Genomic DNA, 20,620 nt, shown 5'->3' with positions numbered 1-20,620 from the left:
CACACATGGACACAAGCATATACCTCGTTCTTTATTTTGCATGAATGAGACCATACCATCACCCTAGCAACTAGTTTCCTTTTGAAGATTTTTTTTATGAACATAATACAAAGTTTTAATGTAAGTCCGCTCCTAAAAGTCCCATCTTTCTTCAATTTTTCCTCTATTTTATCGCCTGGATGCGTCATTGCTTATTCAATCATTCCTCTGTTGAAGGATGTCTATAGATTTTCTGCTGTTAAAAACAATGCTGCACTAAATATCCTTTTTATTTTTTTGTGGTGCTAGGGTTTGAACTCAGGGCCTACACCTTCAGGTGGAGTGTCATCAGCCCTATTTTCATGATGGGTTTTTCAAGATAGGGTCTCAAAGAACTATTTGCCCAGGCTGGCTTCAAACCTTGATCCTCTGGAGTGGCTAGGATTACAGGTATCAGCCACTGGCGCCCAGCTCTCTGAAGTGTCTTCAGAGCCCTGCAAGGTGCCTGACATGTGAGGTGACCTACCCGGCAGCAGTCAGGGGCATCACTTGGCTTTGATTATACAATAGTTTCAAACCATGTGGCAGTCAATGTAGAGCCGACACTGGGGAGCATTTGGGGACACCTCCATGTTGGTATCACAAGCCTGGCCTCTCCTCATTTTCCCATATGACCATGAATGGAAAAGAATGACTATCAATACTTCACAAAGACATTCTTTTGAACACGTACACTACAGTTCTGGGGAATACAGGGGACATTCCAATCACCTGTGCTTTGAGACCCTGGGGGAGTCTTTCATATTGAACAGAAGTTGTGAAGTCTGACGATTCAGGAAGGTGTGAGTCATTTCTGGAAGGTTCCTGGTATAGAGGTCTGTGGCAGGACAAGCAGGAACGGGAGTGATTTTCCTGAGCGTGTTTTCTCTCCTGGTCACTTCTCTCTGGGTTTTGTTAGGAGGTGAGGTGTCTATGATCCTGGTCATCACCAAAGTCTTAGGCACTGCTTGGGACCCCATGCTTCTGGTGTTTAGCCAGAAGCCCCAGGACTAGGGGATGTCCAGGCTGTCCCTCCCTGTGCCTCTCAGTGTGACATTGGCCCTCCCCTCCCATCTTTTGTGTGACAGTTGTCAGATCCAAAAATGGAGTCACTTAGGTCAAACTTTGGCAAAATGGAGTTGGAGAAGGCCATGAAAGGAGGGCTGTCATTTGTGATTTAACTGATAACAGGATCACAAGAAATTTTTCCCAATCACAGCTTACTACATGAATCACACACAGACAGCTAGCACATTAGACAAGAACGCATGCCCCAACACTGTCTGTCAGCCCAATTCAACCAGTCTGTTACAGCTTCAAGAGTAAAGTGGCCCCACTAATCAGAGAGTGCCAACTCCTGAAGGGACACTATGGCACCAAATTCCATAGCTTTTCTTCCTTTTTTTGTATTTTTGAGTTGTTTTTTTTTGAGACTGTCCTCAAACTCATGATTCTCCTGCCTCAGCCTTCTGAGTGCTGGGATTACAAGGGTGCACCACCAGGCCCAGCTGTTACATAGCTTTTCTCTTTGCCCAATAAAACCTCACTGTCCTTTGTTCTTCTGATGTACCGGAGGCTGCCCTGGTTCCTCTTTCCCTTTACTTGGAAAAAAATATATTATTTAATAGTTGACACTAGTTCTCAGGGTGTATACCACAACCACTCAGGCCCTGGTTCTGGATACTGTCAGCCTTTTCTATTGCTCTCTTCTTTCTCTACTTGTTTTATTTATTTTGTGACAGCTTTATTGAGAGATGCTTTATACACCATTTAGTTTACCCAGCTCTACTCTGGACCTTAGTGTTTTTCAGTATCTTCAGAGTTGTGCAACCCTCACCACCAATCAATCTTAAGCAACCACTCATCTACTTTCTGTTCCTATCCATTTGCCTTTTGCAGACATTTCATTTCAGTGGATTCACAAATGTGTCCTTTGGTTTCTAAGTGGAGAACAGAGGCCAGGCAGCTTAACGTCAGACTGTGAAGTCTGGTCACAGGTCAGTTTAGTCAGGGCTGGGTGGGATCATGCCTGGGTGGGGCCATGAGCTAGGAATTCCCAGTACTGAGTCTCTAGAGCCAAGCATCCGGGGCAGGACATGGATCCAGCTGAGCCCTGATGAGTCGCAGTCATCCTGGGTGGTTTGATGGTCACCTTGGGGTTGGAACATCCACAGACTGGATCGGGCAAGACCTGGGGTAGACTGGTAGTCAGTGGTCAGAGCAACAGCTGTGTGGGAGCTCTGGACCCTGTATTCTAGAGACCTGGAACTTGAGCAAGTGCTCCGCCACTGAGCCATGTCCCCAGCCCTTGGGTGTTTGAGACAGGGTTCTGTGATGTGACTAAGGCTAGCCTTGGACTCACAATCCTATTTCTGTGTTCTGACTGCTGGGATTACAAGCATCCACCACCACACCTAGCCAGGTACTTTATTCTTAACAACTCAAAGACATTGATTTGATAAGCTTGGAAGTCCACAATTACATTCCTTTTGATAATTTCCCTCAAAAGGTAATGAGAGGACTAGAGGCATGACTCAAGTGGTAGAGTGCCTGCCTAGCAAGTGCAAAGCCCTGAGTTCAAGCCCCAGGACCTCCAAAAAAAAGAGGTAGTTAAGATGCACAGGTGCTGATGGCTCACGCCTGTAATCCTACCTACTTGGGAGGCTGAGATGAGACCAGCCTAGGCAAATAGTGTGAGATCCCCATCTATAAACCAGAGCGAAATGGACTGGAGGAGTAGTTCAAGAGGTAGAATGCCTGCTTTGCAGGTTTGAAGCCCTGAGTTCAAACCCCAGTCCCACCAAAAAAAAAAAAAAATAGATAATGAGAAGCCAGGCACAGTGGTACAAGCCTATAATCCCAGTTTCTCAGGAGGTGGAGGCAGGAGGATCTCCAGACTAGCCTGGAGACAAAAAGTAGTGAGATCCTATCTCACAAACAAAATAAAACAAAGTGCCAATGGGTCACACCTGCAATCCTAGCTACTTGGGAGGCAGAGATCAAGAGCATCTCTGTTCTGGGCCAGCCTGGGAAAAAGTTTGCAAGACCCCATTTCAAAAGAAAAACCTGGGCATGGCAGCATGCCTATCATCTCTGGTACTATGGGAAGCATAAACAGGAGCTCCAGGTAAGCCCAGGCAAAAAATGAGACCCTATCTAAAAAGAGACAAGAGCAAAAAGATCAAAGGCATAGCTTAAGTGGTAGAGCACCTGCCTAGTAAGTCCAAAGCCCTGAGTTCAAATGCTAGTTCTGCCCAAAACCAACCAACCAACCAAAAAAAAAAAAATCAAAACCAAACAAAAACAGGGGGTAAACTTATTCAAGATTCACCATACACATGTGTGGCAATGTCACAATGAGAAACCCCTTGTACTGTTTATATATGCTTGATAAAAGATAGTAAAAAAAAATAACAAAAAACAAAGGGATCACAGTGTGGTTCGTGTGGTAAAGCATTTGCCTAGCAAGCATGAGGTCTGGGTCCATGTGGTTCCCAGTGCCACACAAAAAACAAAGTGGGGGAGGAGGTCATGCATGGGCTCTAGGACTTGTCATGCAGGGGCTGCACCAGGGAAGCCCTGTGAGAAATAGGAGAAAGTCACACAGCTGTCATTCAGGGACCTTCTCCCCAGTGGTGTTTGAGATAAAAAATGGATTATGTCTTTCCTCTGCTCCATACTCTGCTGTGGCTCCCATTCACTCCTAGGGTGGCCATGGATCGTGAGACCCAGTGATTATCCCTTCTCTTGCTCCTTCCCCACTCACACTGGCCACTTGGTCCCCAAAAACCAGGCTCACTCCTGCCTCAGGGCCTTTGTACTGGCTGGTCCTTCTGGAATGGGTTTGGCCCAGTTCACTTCCTCCAAGAGTGCTCAGATGCTACTTTTTTTCTTTTTTTGGGTGGGGGAGGGTTGGGGAGGGATTGAACTCAGAGCCTACACTTTGAGCCACTCTACCAGCCCTTTTATTTTTTTCGTGATAGGGTTTTTCAAGATAGGGTCTTTCCAACTATTTGCCCAGGCTGGCTTGATCCTTCTGATCTCTGCCTCCTGAGTAGCTAGGATTACAGGCGTGAGCACCAGCGCGATAATGTGTCTTCTTTTTGAAAAAAAAAAAACAACCCAACTTTATTATGGAAAAATACAAATGTAGACACAAATAGAAGAGTATATTGATACTCCCTCCTCCCTAGCCCATCCCCCAGCCCCAAAAGGTCATTCAATACCACCTTGTTTTGTCTGGTTGGAGCCCCCACTCCTGGATGAACTGGATACACACCCCAGATATGATATCATGCCATTCGTAAATATTTCAGTTTGTATCCAAAAAGAAGCTCTGGAAGAAAAGGCCGAGAAGTAGGTGAACCGCTAGGGCCCACATTCAGCCAGGCCTGGGTGGGGACAGTACTCAGCGTGAGGTCATAGTTACCCACCCCTGTTTGCATGACATCCGAATGAGGCCAGCCTGGCTCTGGCCACTGCACAGGTGTCCCAGCAGTCATTTCCTTCCCGTGCTGGCCAGGGGCATGGTCACCAGCTCTGAGGTGTTTTCCCTTTTTCCATTTCCTGTCCCTGTTTTGAAACTGAGAGGAAGAGAGGGTCTTCGATCTGATAACCGTGCACTTACCATGAAAGGTGATGTCATATATTTATAAGGAAGCATGGCCTGAGATGATGGATACCCGTAAGTCAAGGAGAGCAGGCAGAGTACAAGGAATCTGGGAGATTTTCATTTGGAGATTAGACCCAAGTTGTTCTCTGCTGCACTGCTAATTGCTGAAAAAGGCTTTCCATGGAGTATTTCATGGATTATGGAGAAAAATGGAAATCTCCATTTATTCATTCACCCAAGTAGAATTGTGTTAAGCAATTATGGAGAGGACTGGAAAAAAGGAACATGTGTTTGAGCACAACTTTTTTTTCTTTCTGCTTCTAAAGCTCAAAACAAAACAGAAGACAGGGTATGGTGGTGTATTCCTAAAATGCCTGCACTCAGGAGGCTGAGGCAGGAAGATTGAGTGCAAGGCCAAGACTGAGTAAGGTGGCTCAAGTCTGTAATCCTCGCCACTCAGGACTTGGAGATCAGGAGGATGAAGGTTTAAGGCCAGTCCAGGCAAAAAGTTCACAGGACGCCATCTCAACCAGTGGCTGGGAATAGTGATGCACACATGTCATCCCAGGTACACAGGAAGCGTAAATAGGAGCATCGTGGGCATGAAATGAAACCCCATCTCCAAAATAACCAAAGCAAAAAAGGGCTGGTGGTGTGGCTCAAGTGGTAGAGCACCAGCCCTGAGTTCAACTTCTGGTACTGCCAAAAAAAAAAAAAGGCTTCAAACACAGTCTAAAAAACCCAAAATTGAACAAACAAAAACTCGGAACACAGAAAAGAGCAATTGGTGAACAGGATGTAGACAAGTTGCAACCTTAGTGCTTTACTAGTGCCAAATGGTGTGGCCACTGTGGAAGACAGCACAGCAGACATCCAAGTGGGACCAGCACAGGTAAAATTACCATGTGACCCGGAAATGCCGCTCCTAGTATACACCCCAAAGAACTTAGAGTGAGGACTCAGATACATGCACACAAGTCTTCCTAGCCATGGTTCCCAATAGCCAAAAGGCGGAAGTAACCCAAAGTCCACAGATGAATAGATAAGCAAAATGTGACATGTACCTGCAAAGGAATAGTATTCAGCCTTAAAAAGGAAGGAAATTCTGACCCACTGCACCATGGATGGATCTTGAAGACATTATGCTAAGGGACATAAGGCAGACACACAGGACAAACTCTGTCTGATTCCACTTGTCTGTGTCACCTAGAGAAGTCACAATGACAGAGACAGAAAGTAGAATAGAGGTTAGCAGGGGCTGGAAGAAGGCAGAGGGGAAGTAACAGTTTAATGGGTTTGAGTTTGGGATAATGAAACTGTTCTGGATGGTGTCTGTGAACCTCTGTAGGGTAGGCCACCATTTCAAAATTCTAATCTTCTTTTTACTTTGTAAAATTGAATTTACTGGAATATAATCCACACACAAGGAAATGCATTTTAAGTGAACAGGTCAATGTAATTGCATCACCATCGAAATGGAACTTTCTTTGTAGCCCAGTCTCCCTCATTCCCCTCACTCACAGCCCCAGGCAAACACTGATCAGATTTCTGTCACTAGGGAGCTGGGGGTGGTGGTGCACTTTTGTAATCCCGGCCCTTGAGAGGCTGAGGCAGGAGGATGTGGAGTTCAAGGGCAGTCTGGGCTACATAGTGAAACCCTATCTCAAAAACAAACAGAAACCCAGCAAGCTTCTGGGAACTAGACTTATCTTTTAGAGTTTCTTATAAATGGAATTGTTCCCTATATTCTATTTCTTGCCTGGTACCTTCTCACAGTGTTTTTTTGGTTTTGGGATTTGAACTCAGGGCCTCACACTTGCTAGGTAGGCACTTTATCACTTGAGCCACTCCACCAGTCCTTTCTTTTGTGATGGGTTTTTTCAAGATAGGCTCTTACCCGGAGCTGGCTTCGATCCTCCTGATCTCTGTCTCCTGAGTAACTAGGATTACAGGCGTGAGGCACCACACCCAGCTTTTCTTTCTTTTTGATCTCCATTCTGGCCTTCACACCAGAATGGTCTTACTGAACGGAGCCTGCCTCGGTCGTTCTCCATATGTGCAGCTGGTCTCTTACGTCCATGGCTTTGGCATTCATGATTCAACTTCAGGCTGAAAGTATTTTCGTGTCTGTGCTGAGCACCCAGAGGCCTTTTCCCTTGTCATTTTCCCTAAACAATAGAGCATAGCAACTATTTACACAGCTCTGGCGTCGTACTAGGTATCATAAGAGTTCTGGAGGTAGAGGATGTTTGTAGGTTCTGTGTAATTCATACCATGGAAGTATAATCATTTTGGTATCTGAGGGACAATCCTAGAACCAGTCCCTATGGACAAGGGGGACTTTGTCATCACCACAAACAGAAACTCCATACCCATTACACACTAACTCCCCATGGCCCCTCTCCCCAACCCCGAAACCGCTGTAGAGAAACTACTTTTCATCTCTACAAATTTGACTGCTCTAGGTACCTATGTAAATGGACTCATACAACATTTGTCCTTTCGTGTCTGGCCCCAAACAAACACTTAGCACAGTGTTTTCAGGGTTAATCCCTGCTGCGCATGTGTTGGGATTTTCCTTCCTTTTTTGAAGCTGAGTAATATTCCATGGCATGTACCATTGCATATTCTGTTTATTCATTCATCTGTGGATGGACACTTGGACCGCTTCTACCTCTTGGCTATTGTGAATAATGTTACTATGAACATCGGTGTGTGACAAGCATCTGTCTGCGTCCCTGCTTTCACTTTGGAGTGGAATTGCTGGGCAAGTCCACTCATGTTTATATTTTTGAGAATGCACGTTTTCCACAGTGACTGTACACTTTACGTCCCCACAAGCAGTGCACGAATAGGCAACAGTGATGGGTTTGGGTTTAAACTCTGTGTGTGTATGTGTGGGGGGGTGGGGGGGATCAGGGCAGTTCACACCTTAATCCCAGCACTCAGGAGGCTGAGGCTGGAAGATCATGAGTTCAAGGCCAGTCTGGGCTACAAAATAAGATCCTGTCCAAAAAAATAAAAAAAGGAAACAAAGTCAAAAACAGAGAGAGAGAAAGAAAGAAAGAAGGAAGGGAGGGAGGGAGGGAGGGAAAGAGGGAAGGAAGGAAGGAAGGAAAGAAAGAGAGAGAGAGAAAAAGAAAGAAAGAAAGAAAAGGAAAGGAGATCTTGTGTTACAAGGTTTATTTTGACTCATAGTTTTGGAGATTCTAGTCCATGGTCAAAGAAAGAGAGGGAGAGAGAGGGAGAGAGAGAGAGAGAGAGAGAATGTGGATTTCAATGGCTACCTGTTTCAGTTGTGAGCAACTTAGGCTTTTGTGCCTCTGCTTCCTTGCCTCCAAAATGGAGGTGACAATAGTATTGTCACTTGAAGGGTGAGTGTGGAGTTTAAATGAACAAACAACTCGGAGTCAAGGCTGGTGAGCATGACTGCTGTAATAATAAGTGCCAGCTGGCATCACCTTCGCCGTCCTCACAATCTCTGAAAATCAGGACATCTGAAATCTGCAAACTTCTCCACCCACACCGCTCACCAGGGTCTCCCTGGGCTCCTTGGGCTGTAGTCAAAGGGCAAAAGCCATAGACAGCAGCCAGAAGCTGAGGCTGAGTCAGATGAGCCCGTGCAGATAAGGACAGACAGACATGTAGCACTGCAGACTGACAGAAGGGGAGGCGTGGTGGCAGGGGCACATAACAGAGACAGCTGGCTTTGGACATCACATCCGGCAAGGCATTCCCTTTATCATAGGGACCAGGAATGTGAGGCTGCAAGAGCCCTGGAGCTCTCACTTCCTGTGACAATATGGCCTTCCCTTTCACACCTGCTGTCCGAGGCCCTGCAGGCAGCGGGAGGTGTGCAAAGTGGTGGAATTGGGCAAGAGCAAGCACCCCAAAAACTCAGATGTCCCTGCCTGTGTCTGAGCCTGGGTCCTTATCTGGCTGTCTCATCACAGAAAATCTGCATTCCTCAAGATCTCCACATCACAGCACCTGTGCCATTGTCCTCAATGTCGTGCTGTTCCCTGTGCTCTGTTCAAAGAGAAGCTGTTCCTGTAAACTGCCAAGTCCTCAGCAGTAGAGATTTTCCTATGAACATATGGTCAGGTGGGGGACTGCATGCCCAGCATGCACCAAGCTCTGGGTTCCATCCCCAGCACCCAAACAATAAGTCACAAATGAAAATCATAAAAAAGAAACATGGGTGCTGTGCTGTGCTGTGTCGTGGATGATCCCAGGGCTCTTCAGTCCTAATGCATTTGCTTTGAGGTCACAGTCTTTGTGCCTGCCTGGCAGGTCCACAGGAAGTATGCCAAGAAGGGCTTTGCTTTGGCCCTCGTGGGAACTGGGGGGACTACTTCCCGGTCCTTTCAGTCTATTATTGTTTGTCAAGGTTGAATAGTACAGACTGCTGGCAAGAGGTGGTTTCTCTAAAACTTGTTGTTGTTGTTTTTAAATTAATACAGGTTTATTATGGCCACTTTGGAAAAACTGGAAAAGAATGGCACTCATTTTCCTACCATTTTCATTTCTACAGACTTTCTTCTAGACTTTTCTCCTGATAATGCATGTTGTACATTGTTGGGCTCACTGTATCTGGGTGTTTCAGGAGCTCTCTGCTCAGCTTTCTTCATAAACGTCATTTTCATCCCTTAACCCGACAAAAGCATCTGCACAGTTCCTACAGCTAGTGCCCTGCTTCATGTTGGGATACTGAAAGCTTTTCCTCTAAGATTTGGAATAAGTCAAGATGTCCACCCTCACTGCTTCTGTTTACTACTGTACTGGAGATTTCAGCAAGGGCAGAAGGCAAGAAAACAAAGGCATACAGATTGGACAGGAAGGAACAAAATCATGTTTATTTGCAAATGGCATGATTTTCTCTGTGGGAAAATCTGTACAGAAGCTACTAAAAGCCACAAGTGAATTTAACTGTTTGCAAAAAATATTAAAAATTAAAATAAGAAATATTCCTATTTACAATAGCACCAAAAAACATGGACTATTTGGGTATAAATCCTGCAAAATATGTGCAAGAAATATATTCTGAAAACTATAAAACACTGATGAAAGAAATTGAGGGATTCCCCTTAAATGGAGAGAAATTGGCGGGAATATGATGCCTATAATCCCAGCACTCAGGAGGCTGAGGCTAGAAGATTTTCTGAGTTTGAGGCCAACCTGGACTACATAGCAAGATCCTGCAAGGGGTGGAGTGGGGGGGAGGGAGGGAAGGGGAGAGAGACAGAGAGAGAGAGAGAGAGAGAGAGGAGAGAAAGAAAGAGGAGGAGGGAAAAAAGGGAAAAAGAGCTTTTTGGCAAGGATGCAGGGAAAAAGGAACCCTCTTACACTGCTGGTGGGAATGTAAACTAGTACAACCACTCTGGAAAAAAATTTGGAGGCTACTTAAAAAGCTAGACATTGATCTACCATTTGATCCATCAATAGCATCTTGGGGATATACCCAAAAGACTGTGACACAGGTTACTCTAGAGGCACCTGCACATCCATGTTTATTGCGGCACTACTCACAATAGCCAAGTTATGGAAACAGCCAAGATGCCCCACCACTGACGAATGGATTAAGAAAATGTGGCATCTATACACAATGGAATTTTATGCAACCATGAAAAAGAACGAAATGTTACCATTTGCTGGTAAATGGATGGAATTGGAGAACATCATTCTGAGTGAGGTTAGCCTGGCCCAAAAGACCAAAAATCGTATGTTCTCCCTCATATGTGGACATTAGATCAAGGGTAAACACAACAAGGGGATTGGACTATGAGCACATGATAAAAGTGAGAGCACACAAGGGAGGGGTGAGGATAGGTAAGACACCTAAAAAACTAGCTAGCATTTGTTGCCCTTAATGCAGAGAAACTAAAGCAGATACCTTAAAAGCAACTGAGGCCAATAGGAGAAGGGGAACAGGTACTAGAGAAAAGGTTAGATCAAAAAGAATTAACCTAGAAGGTAACACCCACGCACAGGAAATCAATGTGAGTCAATGCCCTGTATAGCTATCCTTATCTCAACCAGCAAAAACCCTTGTTCCTTCCTATTATTGCTTATACTCTCTCTTCAACAAAATTAGAAATAAGGGCAAAATAGTTTCTGCTGGGTATTGAGGTGGTGGGGGAGAGAGGGAGGAGGTGGGGCGGGTGGTAAGGGAGGGGGTGAGGGGAGGGGGGGAGAAATGACCCAAGCCTTGTATGCACATATGAATAAAAAAAAAGTAAAAAGAGAGCTTTTGTGTGGGTCAATTTTCTATTACTGTAACAATACCTGAGATGTTCAACTTACAACAAGAAAACAAGAAAAGAGTTATTTCGGCTCATAGTTTTGGAGGTTCTGGTCTATGACCAGTTTGGCCCCATTGCATTTGCGCCTATGGTAAGGCAGCATATGTGGTGGGAGGTTCCTGGTGGAACACACTGGCTCACCCCATCTCATTGCGGAGAAGAGAGAGAGAGAGGAGACTGGGGTCCCGCAATCCTTGCCAAGGCAAACCCCAATGACCTAAAGACCTCCCCCTAGGCCTCACCTCCCAATAATACCTTTTTGGGGCCAAGGCTTTACCGTTACCACTTGGGCCTTTGGGGGAGTCGTTCCCATTCAAAATCCCAGCAGGCTTTACTGTAGACATTGACAAGTGAATTCTAAAACTCAGAGGAAGGTAAGAAGCTAGTATAGACAAACAACTTGGAGGAAGAATGTGGCTGGAGGACACAGGCCATCTGACTTCAAGGCTTCCAGCAGAGCTACAACATCCAGATAGGGTGGCATCAGAGAAGAGACAGGCACATAGATCACTGGCAAAATCGGTGTTCATTCAGAGGCCAGAAACAGCCCCACACAAATGTGGTCAATTATATTGGACAAGGTAAAAAGCCAGCTGAGTGCAGAATGTGTTGTTTTGGGTTAAGAGTTCTTGCAAGGTATCTAAGGGATAGTTGGAAAAACAGAGAGTTTGAAACAGTGGATCCCAGCAGTGCAATTTCAGGGGTCCACTGACTTAGAGGTAGAAGTGGAGGTTGTGGAAAGGCGTGAACTTCCCCAGACAGACAGGAGGATGAAGGAGAAAGCCAGAGAGGGTGCATTCTGTTCCAATGGGAGAGAGACAGGGACAGGAGAGGGACCCAAAGGTGGAGCACTTGTGCTTACCCACAGGTGAATAAGCACACAGTAGGAGCTGGTAGACAGGTTCTCAACACAAGTTGTGCCTGGCTGGAGAAGGGCTCAGGGGGCCTTGTGGAGGTAAAGAAGTGGCGAATAATAGTCACGCATTGTCCTCCTTGGTGGCCTTTTGTGACAAATCCGGGCTAGGGTGGCCCGGTTTCCCAACAGCTGGTGACAATTTAACCTTAACTTATCTTCATGGATTATGTTGCTTGCAAGCTGTGTGGGTCTTTTTATCCTTTAATTCAATGACAAGTCAAGTGAGGCAAAGATAGTTTATGAATAAGTTGATTCGTTGCAATGCACACAAAAGCAGAATCGGGTGGAGATGTGGCTCAAGAGGTAAAGTGTCTGCTTTACAAGCATGAAGCCCTGAAACCCCCCAGTCCCACCCCCACCCCCTAAAAAAAAGCAGAATCAGCAAAACTGAGCAAAAGGAGGCTGGCAGATGGCTCACAATTAGATATCAGGAAGATCGTGGTTCAAGGCCACTCTAGGCAAAAAGCTTGAGAGAACCCATCTTAACCAATAAAAAATTGGGTGTGGTGATGCATGCCTGTCCCAGCTATGTGGAAATTGTAATGGAGATCTAGCTGGCCCTAGGCATAAACTCAAGATGCTTTTTTAAAAATAACTAAAGCAAAAAGGGCTGGAGGTGTGGCTCAAGTGATAGAGCTTTTGCCTAGCAAGTGCAAGGCCCTGAGTTCAAACTCCGGTGGTACCACCAAAAAATAAAAAAAAATACATAAACAGAGGGAATGTAGGAAAATACAGGCAAGCTCTTACCACCACAACCAAAGACTGAAGTTCTCAACAGGATACCATAGTCACTCAGTAGTGCTGTGATTTCCTCAGGAGATACAAAAGTGGTGGAAAAAAAGAAAAGAAAATACAGCTGGGTGCTGGTGGTCTGTAATCCCAGCTACTCAAGGCAGAGATCAGGAGGATCGAGGTTTGAAGCCAGCCCAGGCAAATAGTTCGAGAGACCCTATCTTGAAAAAACCCATCACAAAAAAAGGGCTGGTGGAGTGGCTCAAGGTGTAGGCCCTGAATTCAAATCCCAATACTGAAAAAAAAAAGAAGAAAAGAAAAAGAAAATCCATACAAGCATAGGTACAGAATGCTAGTGATGAATGCAATGGTGTATATCCAAATAGTCTTAAGATACCAGTCCCTTCAAGGTGGCACACAGCTTGGTCTGGAATGCCACCGAGCTGCCATCAGTGACATTCACTGGATCAGGGCTTCTGGAAGCTGTTGCCTTTCAGAGTGAATTCTCAGAAAGGGTGGGGTCCCAAAGACATGTGTCCCAAGTGGCAGACAGAAGACTCTGGAATTTATAGTCACAGAAGGTGTATTATCTCAGCTCCCAGATGTCAATTTTGGAGGGAAAGGTCCCAGACACCAACTACCTCATTTGCATATCTGTGCACAGTTGTCATGATGGATATCAATCAGCCCGCCAAGGTGCTGATATTAAGGTGACTATCAGTCTACCACCTGGCTCAGATACAGTTTGTTACAAGAGAAAGCTCTGAGCAGAGTCCCATTAATTTTTTGTTGTTGTGCTGGAATTTGAACTCAGGGCCTACACCTTGAGCCTCTCCACCAACCCATTTTTTTGTGACAGGTTTTTTCAACACAGGGTCTTGAACTATTTGCTCAGGCTGGCTTCCTCCTGATCTCTGCCTCCTGAGTAGCTAGGATTACAGGCGAGAGTCACCAGTGCCTGGCACATTAATCATTATTAAATTCCACATGAATTATAACGTGCCAAAACACGCGTAAAGAGCTGGGGTGGGGCTCAGTGGAAGGGCACTTGCCTAGCTGGCACAAGCCCCTGCGTTCAATCCACCACACCAAAAAAACAACATCACAATATCTTTTAAAGAAACATCACCTCATGGAGTTTTTTTTCCAAGGTGCCACAAATGATCCTAAATGTTTTACAAACATTTAGTCGCTTCATTCCTGCAACTCTCTCAAGTAGGTCTCTTTCCCATTTTATGGATGGAAGAACTGAGGCCCAGTTCCCACTGTTAGTAGAGCTGTGACTCAGCTTCCAGTACTGCATTACTCAACACTGCTGGACTCAGACATGTCAGCTCCAAGATGGTGACAGTGGGAGCCCTGGCAATGACTGAGGAGGGTCCTGACACCCTATGAGGTGGACAGAGAGGCTGGGGTATTTAGGCTGCACATCTACCTGGTTCAGGTAGATCCCAGGCCAGGTGCAGGCCCCTCCCCGCCATGCTGCCTGAACCTGACTGACCTGCACTGGCCAAGTCTTCCCTGGGGAGACCGATTTCAGGAGGGCTGATGGAGTTTGGTCTCAGGCCTCTATCCCTCATTTCTTGTTGCATCTTTGCTGCTCAGAAACAAATGCCACTCAATGTCCCCTGCAGAACAGCTCTTGGTGGTGGACACTTCCTATTGTGTTGCTGCTTCTAGAACCCAGTTCTAGTTGCTTCCTTCGTGGGCAGGTTTTGAAACAGGTTTTGAATTCACAACAGGTTTTGACTTCTACTAGTAGAATTCTACTAGTAGAGGGAATGGCTGGACCAGACTAGGAACATTTGAATTTGAAGAAAAAAAAAAAAAGCTTAATTCTAAGACCCATTTATTTGAATAATTTCCTCTTTCACCTTTCCAAATTACTCTGAATGTTGCTAACAGCTTCAAGATTTATGCAAGGACTTCGAATGTATGTGAAAGGTGACTTTTTGTTTTCTCTTTTTGCTTACAAAAAGCCAACCTTTTCATTTCCAAGTCACCTGATATTTCTGGTCTTCTGTACCTTTTGTAACTTCCTCTGAATAAGAGGAAATATGGTTGCCAGTTATGTTTAATTTAGTTTAAACAAATCAAAGCACAGATTTCAACTTCCTGCCTGTGTGATACTTGACATCAGGCAGCTTCAAAGGACAGAATCACGATGTTCTGGAGTGATTGTGCCTCTGTTGTATTATATAATAAACAGTTTAAAGTGGAACGACATTCAGATATTTTCTCCTTAAGTAGCAGCAGAGAGCTTTTGATTTGTCTGGGGCAGGTTAGTACATTAAAGCTAGATGTCGGTAGAAGCTGTATTTCTGGGATAAATGGTTTCTTTTTCCTGTTTTCTCTAGCCCTGCTAGACTTGCTCTCGAAATGGTTATCACAAATGCCAGGTAGTGGTTGGAAGTCTCTAACTTTGGCCTAAGTTGGCAGGTTATTATGGTAGTGGGAAGAATAAAAAAAAAAAAAAAGCTAGTGCTTACTTAGAGCTTGGTTTTCTTGCAGATGAATCAGATTTAGGAAACTCCACCTAGATTAAACTCTGCAGCTCATTTGTGTGTGTGTGAGCTCAGGGCCTCACGCTTACAAGGCAGTGCTCTACCGCTTGAGCCACACCCCCAGCCCTTTTTGCTATAGTTATTTTTCAGATTCGGTCTCACAGTTTTGCCCAGGGCTGCCTCAGACCACCAAAGGTAGCCTCCTGCTACCTTTCTCTCCTTCATAGCTGAGAGTACAGGCATGCACCACTACGCTTGGCTTGTTTTTGAGAGAAAGTCAGTAAATTTTTGCTCCAGCTTGGCTTGAACTAGGATTTTCCATATCCGACCCCTCACCCAAGTAGCTGGAATTATAGGTGTAAGCCACTGTGCCTGGTCTAATTAACAGCTCATTTCTTTGATGGGCTTTTCTCCAAAACTTTGTTCTTGGGGCTCCAGGCTTCAGAATTAGGGCTTTCGAGGACTAGATGGTTCCATCAAAGATGCTAAGGTGCCAAGTGCCATTGGCGCACACCTGTAATCCTAGCTACTCAGGAGGCAGAGATCAGGAGGATTGCAATTTGAAGCCAACCAGGGCAAAATAGTTTGTGAGACCCTATGTCAGAAAAAAAAAAATTATAAAAAAGGGCTGGTGGATTGGCTCAAGGTGTAGGCCCTGAGTTCAAAACCCCAGTACTGCAAAAAAAAAAAAATGCTAAGGTACCCGGATTCCTGAGGCAAATTCATTTGCTTTAAATCAGTTTCCTGAGACTCTGCGGGGACTGCTCAGGTCCCCTGTCCACCCTGGGTCACAGGTCCAACTGAACCATCTATGCATTCTGCTGCTAGAGTTCAGGAACTGAAAAAGTCTGCACACACATGGGCACAAGTACTTTTCTTCTGTCAAGGTGCATGAAGAAGTCAGCTCTGCTGGGAAGGGCATGAGTGAGAGCCAGGGGACAGGGATGAAGGCGGGTTGGACCCCCGTCAGCACCTGGGGTGCGTGATGGAGACTCCAACTTAGGGCAGGGGCCAGTCAGGTGCTGGACACACACACACGATGTCCCTGGGCTGGACGTGGACTGCGGAGGAGTCCAGCAGGGGGCAGCAGCATGGTCCTTGATGTCCAGGTTCAGCCAGTGCGTGTGGCACCTGCCTCTCTGGAGCACAGCTTGGGGGACTCACAGGGCTGCCATCTGACCTGAGAGGGACAGAGGCTGTAGGTGAAGGCTTTAAGCCCCACATACTATCTGAACACACCAGAGGAAGTGTGGGCTGTGTCCTTAACTCAGGACAGGGTAGGGTGGGAGCCTCTCTGTCTACACTGTCCCATGGTGTGGACAAGTGCCTTTGCTGACAGGAAGTGAGCCGGAAGGCTGTGGCAGGCGCTAGGACACTCTTATCATTTGCCCATCTTTGCCAGTTTCTGTGAAAGTTCCAATTCCGTTTTCACTTCTTTGGAAGTGCTGATAAGATGGGAACAGAATAAATCAAACGCACAGCTACATGTTTCCTGGCTTAGAAAGCGAAAAACCAAGTCTAACCTTGGAAATGCTCCCAGATTTTATTTTTTCCCCAAGGTGATTTTTTTTTCCTTCTTTAAAAAAAAAAAAGGTGGTAAAATATGCATAGCTTTAACTTTTTTTTTTCAGTGCCAGGCCTAGAACCCAGGACCTCATGCATGCTAGGCAAGTGCCTTACGACTGAGCTACACTCTGGTCCCTAACTTTTTTTTTTTTTTCTTTTTTTGTAGTACTGGGCTTTGAACTCAGAGCTTGCCAGGCAGGTGCTCTACCCCTTGAGACATGCCCCCAGCCCTTTTTGCTTTAATTATTTTTCTAATAGTCTTTTGCTTTTATTCCCCAGGCCAACCTGGATTGTGATCTTTCTGTCTATTCTAACCATGCAGGAAGACAGGCATGTGCCACTATGCTCAGCTATTGGTTGAAATGGGGTCTTGCTAACTTTTTGCCAGGGCTGCCCTGGAGCTACAATTCTCCTGATCACCACCTCCTGAGAAGCTGGGATTACAGGCATGAGCCACCAGTGCCCAGCTGGGCTCCAGTTTTATTTTACTTTGTGTCACCCCAATTCCCCCAAGGACCCATGAGGTACAGAAGTGTTTCATTCCCATCTGTGAACAAGAAAACAGGCACAGAGAAGCCATCTTTAATAGTGTGGTTCTAAGATTCTAATCTCCATAAGGATAGGAGTGGAGATTCTGCTACATTTTGGCCATCCCTGGTCTTGGAGGCCAGCTGTACCTGTCACAGGTATGCACAGATCGATGGAAAGGTGGAAGATTGGGGTGGAGCTGTGGGCTGGGAATTCTGGTCCAGGGAGGGGCCTGGGTGTCCAGGGCCAGCTCTGGGGAGGATGAGCTTTGAGGGACCATGGCAGATAGACATATCAGCACAAATCTTTGGGTACCTCTGGATTCCTGCCATAGTGTCTCTCAGCTTTTGTTACCTGAGTCATTAGGTCTACAAGTGCACCTATGTCACTAAGGCCCAGAGTATGTATGGCCTTCTCCCCTTGGTGATCGTGGCTGCCTTGCACCACCTCTGGGTTAATTTCCTGGTGAGTTGAGCTCATAGGTCTGGAGAGTTTAAATGGCATATCAGCTTCAGGGGGTGGACAGAGTTCTATGAAAAGCATAAGGCACGTGCAATTCTGAGTGACACCTGGGAGCCAGGGCACAAGTCCAGGCTGTGATGTGGTCTGTGGCCCCCACCCTGCCGCCTGTCTCTTTCTGGATCTGCTTCCTCTGCAGCTGGTGTCACATGGCTTGTATTTTGCCCCAGGATGATCCCTGGAGGGAGGGCCCACCTCCATGTGGACACAGAGCCAGGCCGGACCCCACCATCCCCTAGCCTGATGGTTTCAGCACTCAAAATGGTTGTTAATTTAAAAAAAAGCAAAAAGAAGATTTCATGAGACATGGAAAAGATATAAAATTCCAATTTCAGTTTGCTTTGCACAGTTGCACTGTGCATTTCCGTCTGCAGCAGTGGGCTTGAGTTGTGGTGACCGAGACTGTGTGCCCTGCAGAGCTGAAAATATTGACTGACTCTTTCCAAAAGAGGTTTGCTGAGCCAGTCACAGAACCTGCTGCCTTCCTCTGATGACAGAAATTCAGGAGGGTGGCAGCATTTCCTACAGTCAGCTCAAACCTTTGATGCAAATCAGAGTGAGAAGGTGGGAGCCAAGAGGGGCAGCCTGCAGAATTTCCAGGGAGGTCAGGTGTGACTGGAGCACCCTGTTCCTGAAGCCAGCATGGCTGAGACCTCTTAGAGATCTTTGTCACTGGGAGGTGACTTCCTGTGCTGCCAGAGAGGCTCTAAGAGGATTAACCACTGGTGATCTAGCCATGTGCTGATGGCCCCTGTATGTGATGACAGCCTGGCCGTGTGATGATGGCATCCAGTATTTGCACAGCCCTGTCTTCTCCCACCTTGGCAATTCTACATTTGCTCTGGGAAATGACCCCTCAAGAAACAGGAGGAGGGTGAATACTGTTTAAATACTGTTAAAAAGGAGTGGGGAAGCAGAGCACTGGTGGCTCACGCCTGTAATCCTAGCTACTCAGGAAGCAGAGTTCAGGAGGATTGTAGTTCGAAGCCAGACCCAGGCAAATAGTTCTGGAGACCCTATCTCAAAACTACCCAATGCAAAAAGGGATTGGCAGAGTGACAGAAGAGGTAGAGAACCTGCCTACTAAGCATGAAGCCCTGAGTTCAAACTCCAGTACCACACACACAAAAAAAAACCCAGAACCTAAAATTTACCATCTTGACCACTTTTTTTTTTCTTTTTGGTACTGAGGCTTGAACTCAGGGCCCACACCTTCAGCCACTCCACCAGCCTTTTTTTGTGAAGGTTTTTTTTTGAGATAGGGTCTCATGAACTATTTGCCTGGGGCTGGCTTCGAACCGTAAGCCTTCTGATCTCTGCCTCCTGAGTAGCTAGGATTACAGGCGTGAGCCACCGGCACCTGGCTTGACCGCTTTTAAGCATCCAGTTCAGTGGCATTAAGTACATTTGTGTTGCTGGGCAACCATCACCTCCCTCTGCCTCCAGACTCTTCCTCTTGCAAAACTGAAATTCTGTGTCCAGAGAAACGGTGACTTTCTCCCTCACCCCAGCCCCTGGCAACCATCATTCTGTTTCCTATTTCTATAAATGTGACAGCTCTTAGGCACTTCCTATAAGTGGTCTCATACAGTAAGTTAGTGAATGACTGGCTTATTTCATTTACAACAAGGCCATCAAGGTTCATCTACACTGCAGCATTGTCAAAAAAGTATGCCTTAAACTAGGCAGGCGCTCTACCACTTGTGCCATACCCCAGCCTTTTTTTGGGTTAGTTAATTTTTGGATGGGGGTGGGTCTCACGTTTTTTGCCCAGGGGAGACCTCAAACCATCATCCCCCTACTTATGCCTCCTGAGTAGTTGGGATCACAGGCATGCACCACCACGTGTGGCTTGATTGAGATGGAGGTCTCACTAACTCCTTGCCTGGGCTGGCCTCAAACTGTGATCCTCCCAACACCCAATCTCTGCCTCAAAGTAGCATCATGCCTGGCCCCTGTTTTCACTTTTTGGCAGTACTAGGGTTTGAATTCAGAGCCTTTTTCTTACTATGCAGGCACTGTACCACTTGAGCCATGTTCCCTGCCCCCTGTTTCACTTTTGAAGGAGCAACTGCCACAGGGATGGCACCATTTTGCATTCCCACCAACAGGGCACAAAGGTTTTAATTCCTTCTGCTCTACCCCAGACACACCATTTTCAGTTGTGTTGTTAGTAGCCACATGATCGGGGAAAGGTGTTTTGTTTTCCTTTATTTTAAATAAGGTGCAATTTTCATACAATGCAACACACAGCATTGGCTCCTCTGGGAGGTGTTTTGACAGATGGACACCCTCCTGGAACTCACATCCCATCAAAAGAGGGGACATTTCTAGTGCTCTGGAAAATTCTTTCCCACCTTTTCCCATCAGTCCCTCCCCACCATATCTTCTGATTGCTGTCACCGTGGAAGACTTGTGCCCACCCTTCCCTTGATGGGTTCCTATAGTAAGGACAGGAAGGTGGTTGGGAGACCTGAGTCCTCCTCTCCACGTGGCTGGCTCTCCCGAGGGGTCAGGGCAAGCAGAATGTCTGTGTTTGCAAATACACCATTTTCTTGACACAAGGCTGTGACCAGCTCCTGGCCACTCCCGGAGCCCTGCTAATGTTGCTTTTGGAGGGCCGAGCACAGGATGCATGGTGTCCTCTGTTTGGTTACAGTTGAGTGATATCAGGCCAGGTGCTTCCCGGAGGCTGGGCGTCCAGCCCGATGCCCAGCAGATGGGGGAAGGTTCCAAAGAAGACAGGGCTGGGCTCTGAGCTGACCATGCGTCAGTGATGTTTACAAGGTCTGTCCCCGGTGCAGAAGCTTGAGTTTCTGTCCTGAACATCAGGACCCTTGCTGGCTTATTCTCAGCTGTCCCTCTCCTGTCCCCATCTGCTAAAGGGCACTTTATCCTTGGTGTCTATGTGCAGATACATTCC

The sequence above is a fragment of the Castor canadensis genome, chromosome 18 (genome assembly GCF_047511655.1).
Source record: "Castor canadensis chromosome 18, mCasCan1.hap1v2, whole genome shotgun sequence".
Lineage (NCBI taxonomy): Eukaryota > Metazoa > Chordata > Mammalia > Rodentia > Castoridae > Castor > Castor canadensis.
Note: the sequence above shows the minus strand (reverse complement) of the source record.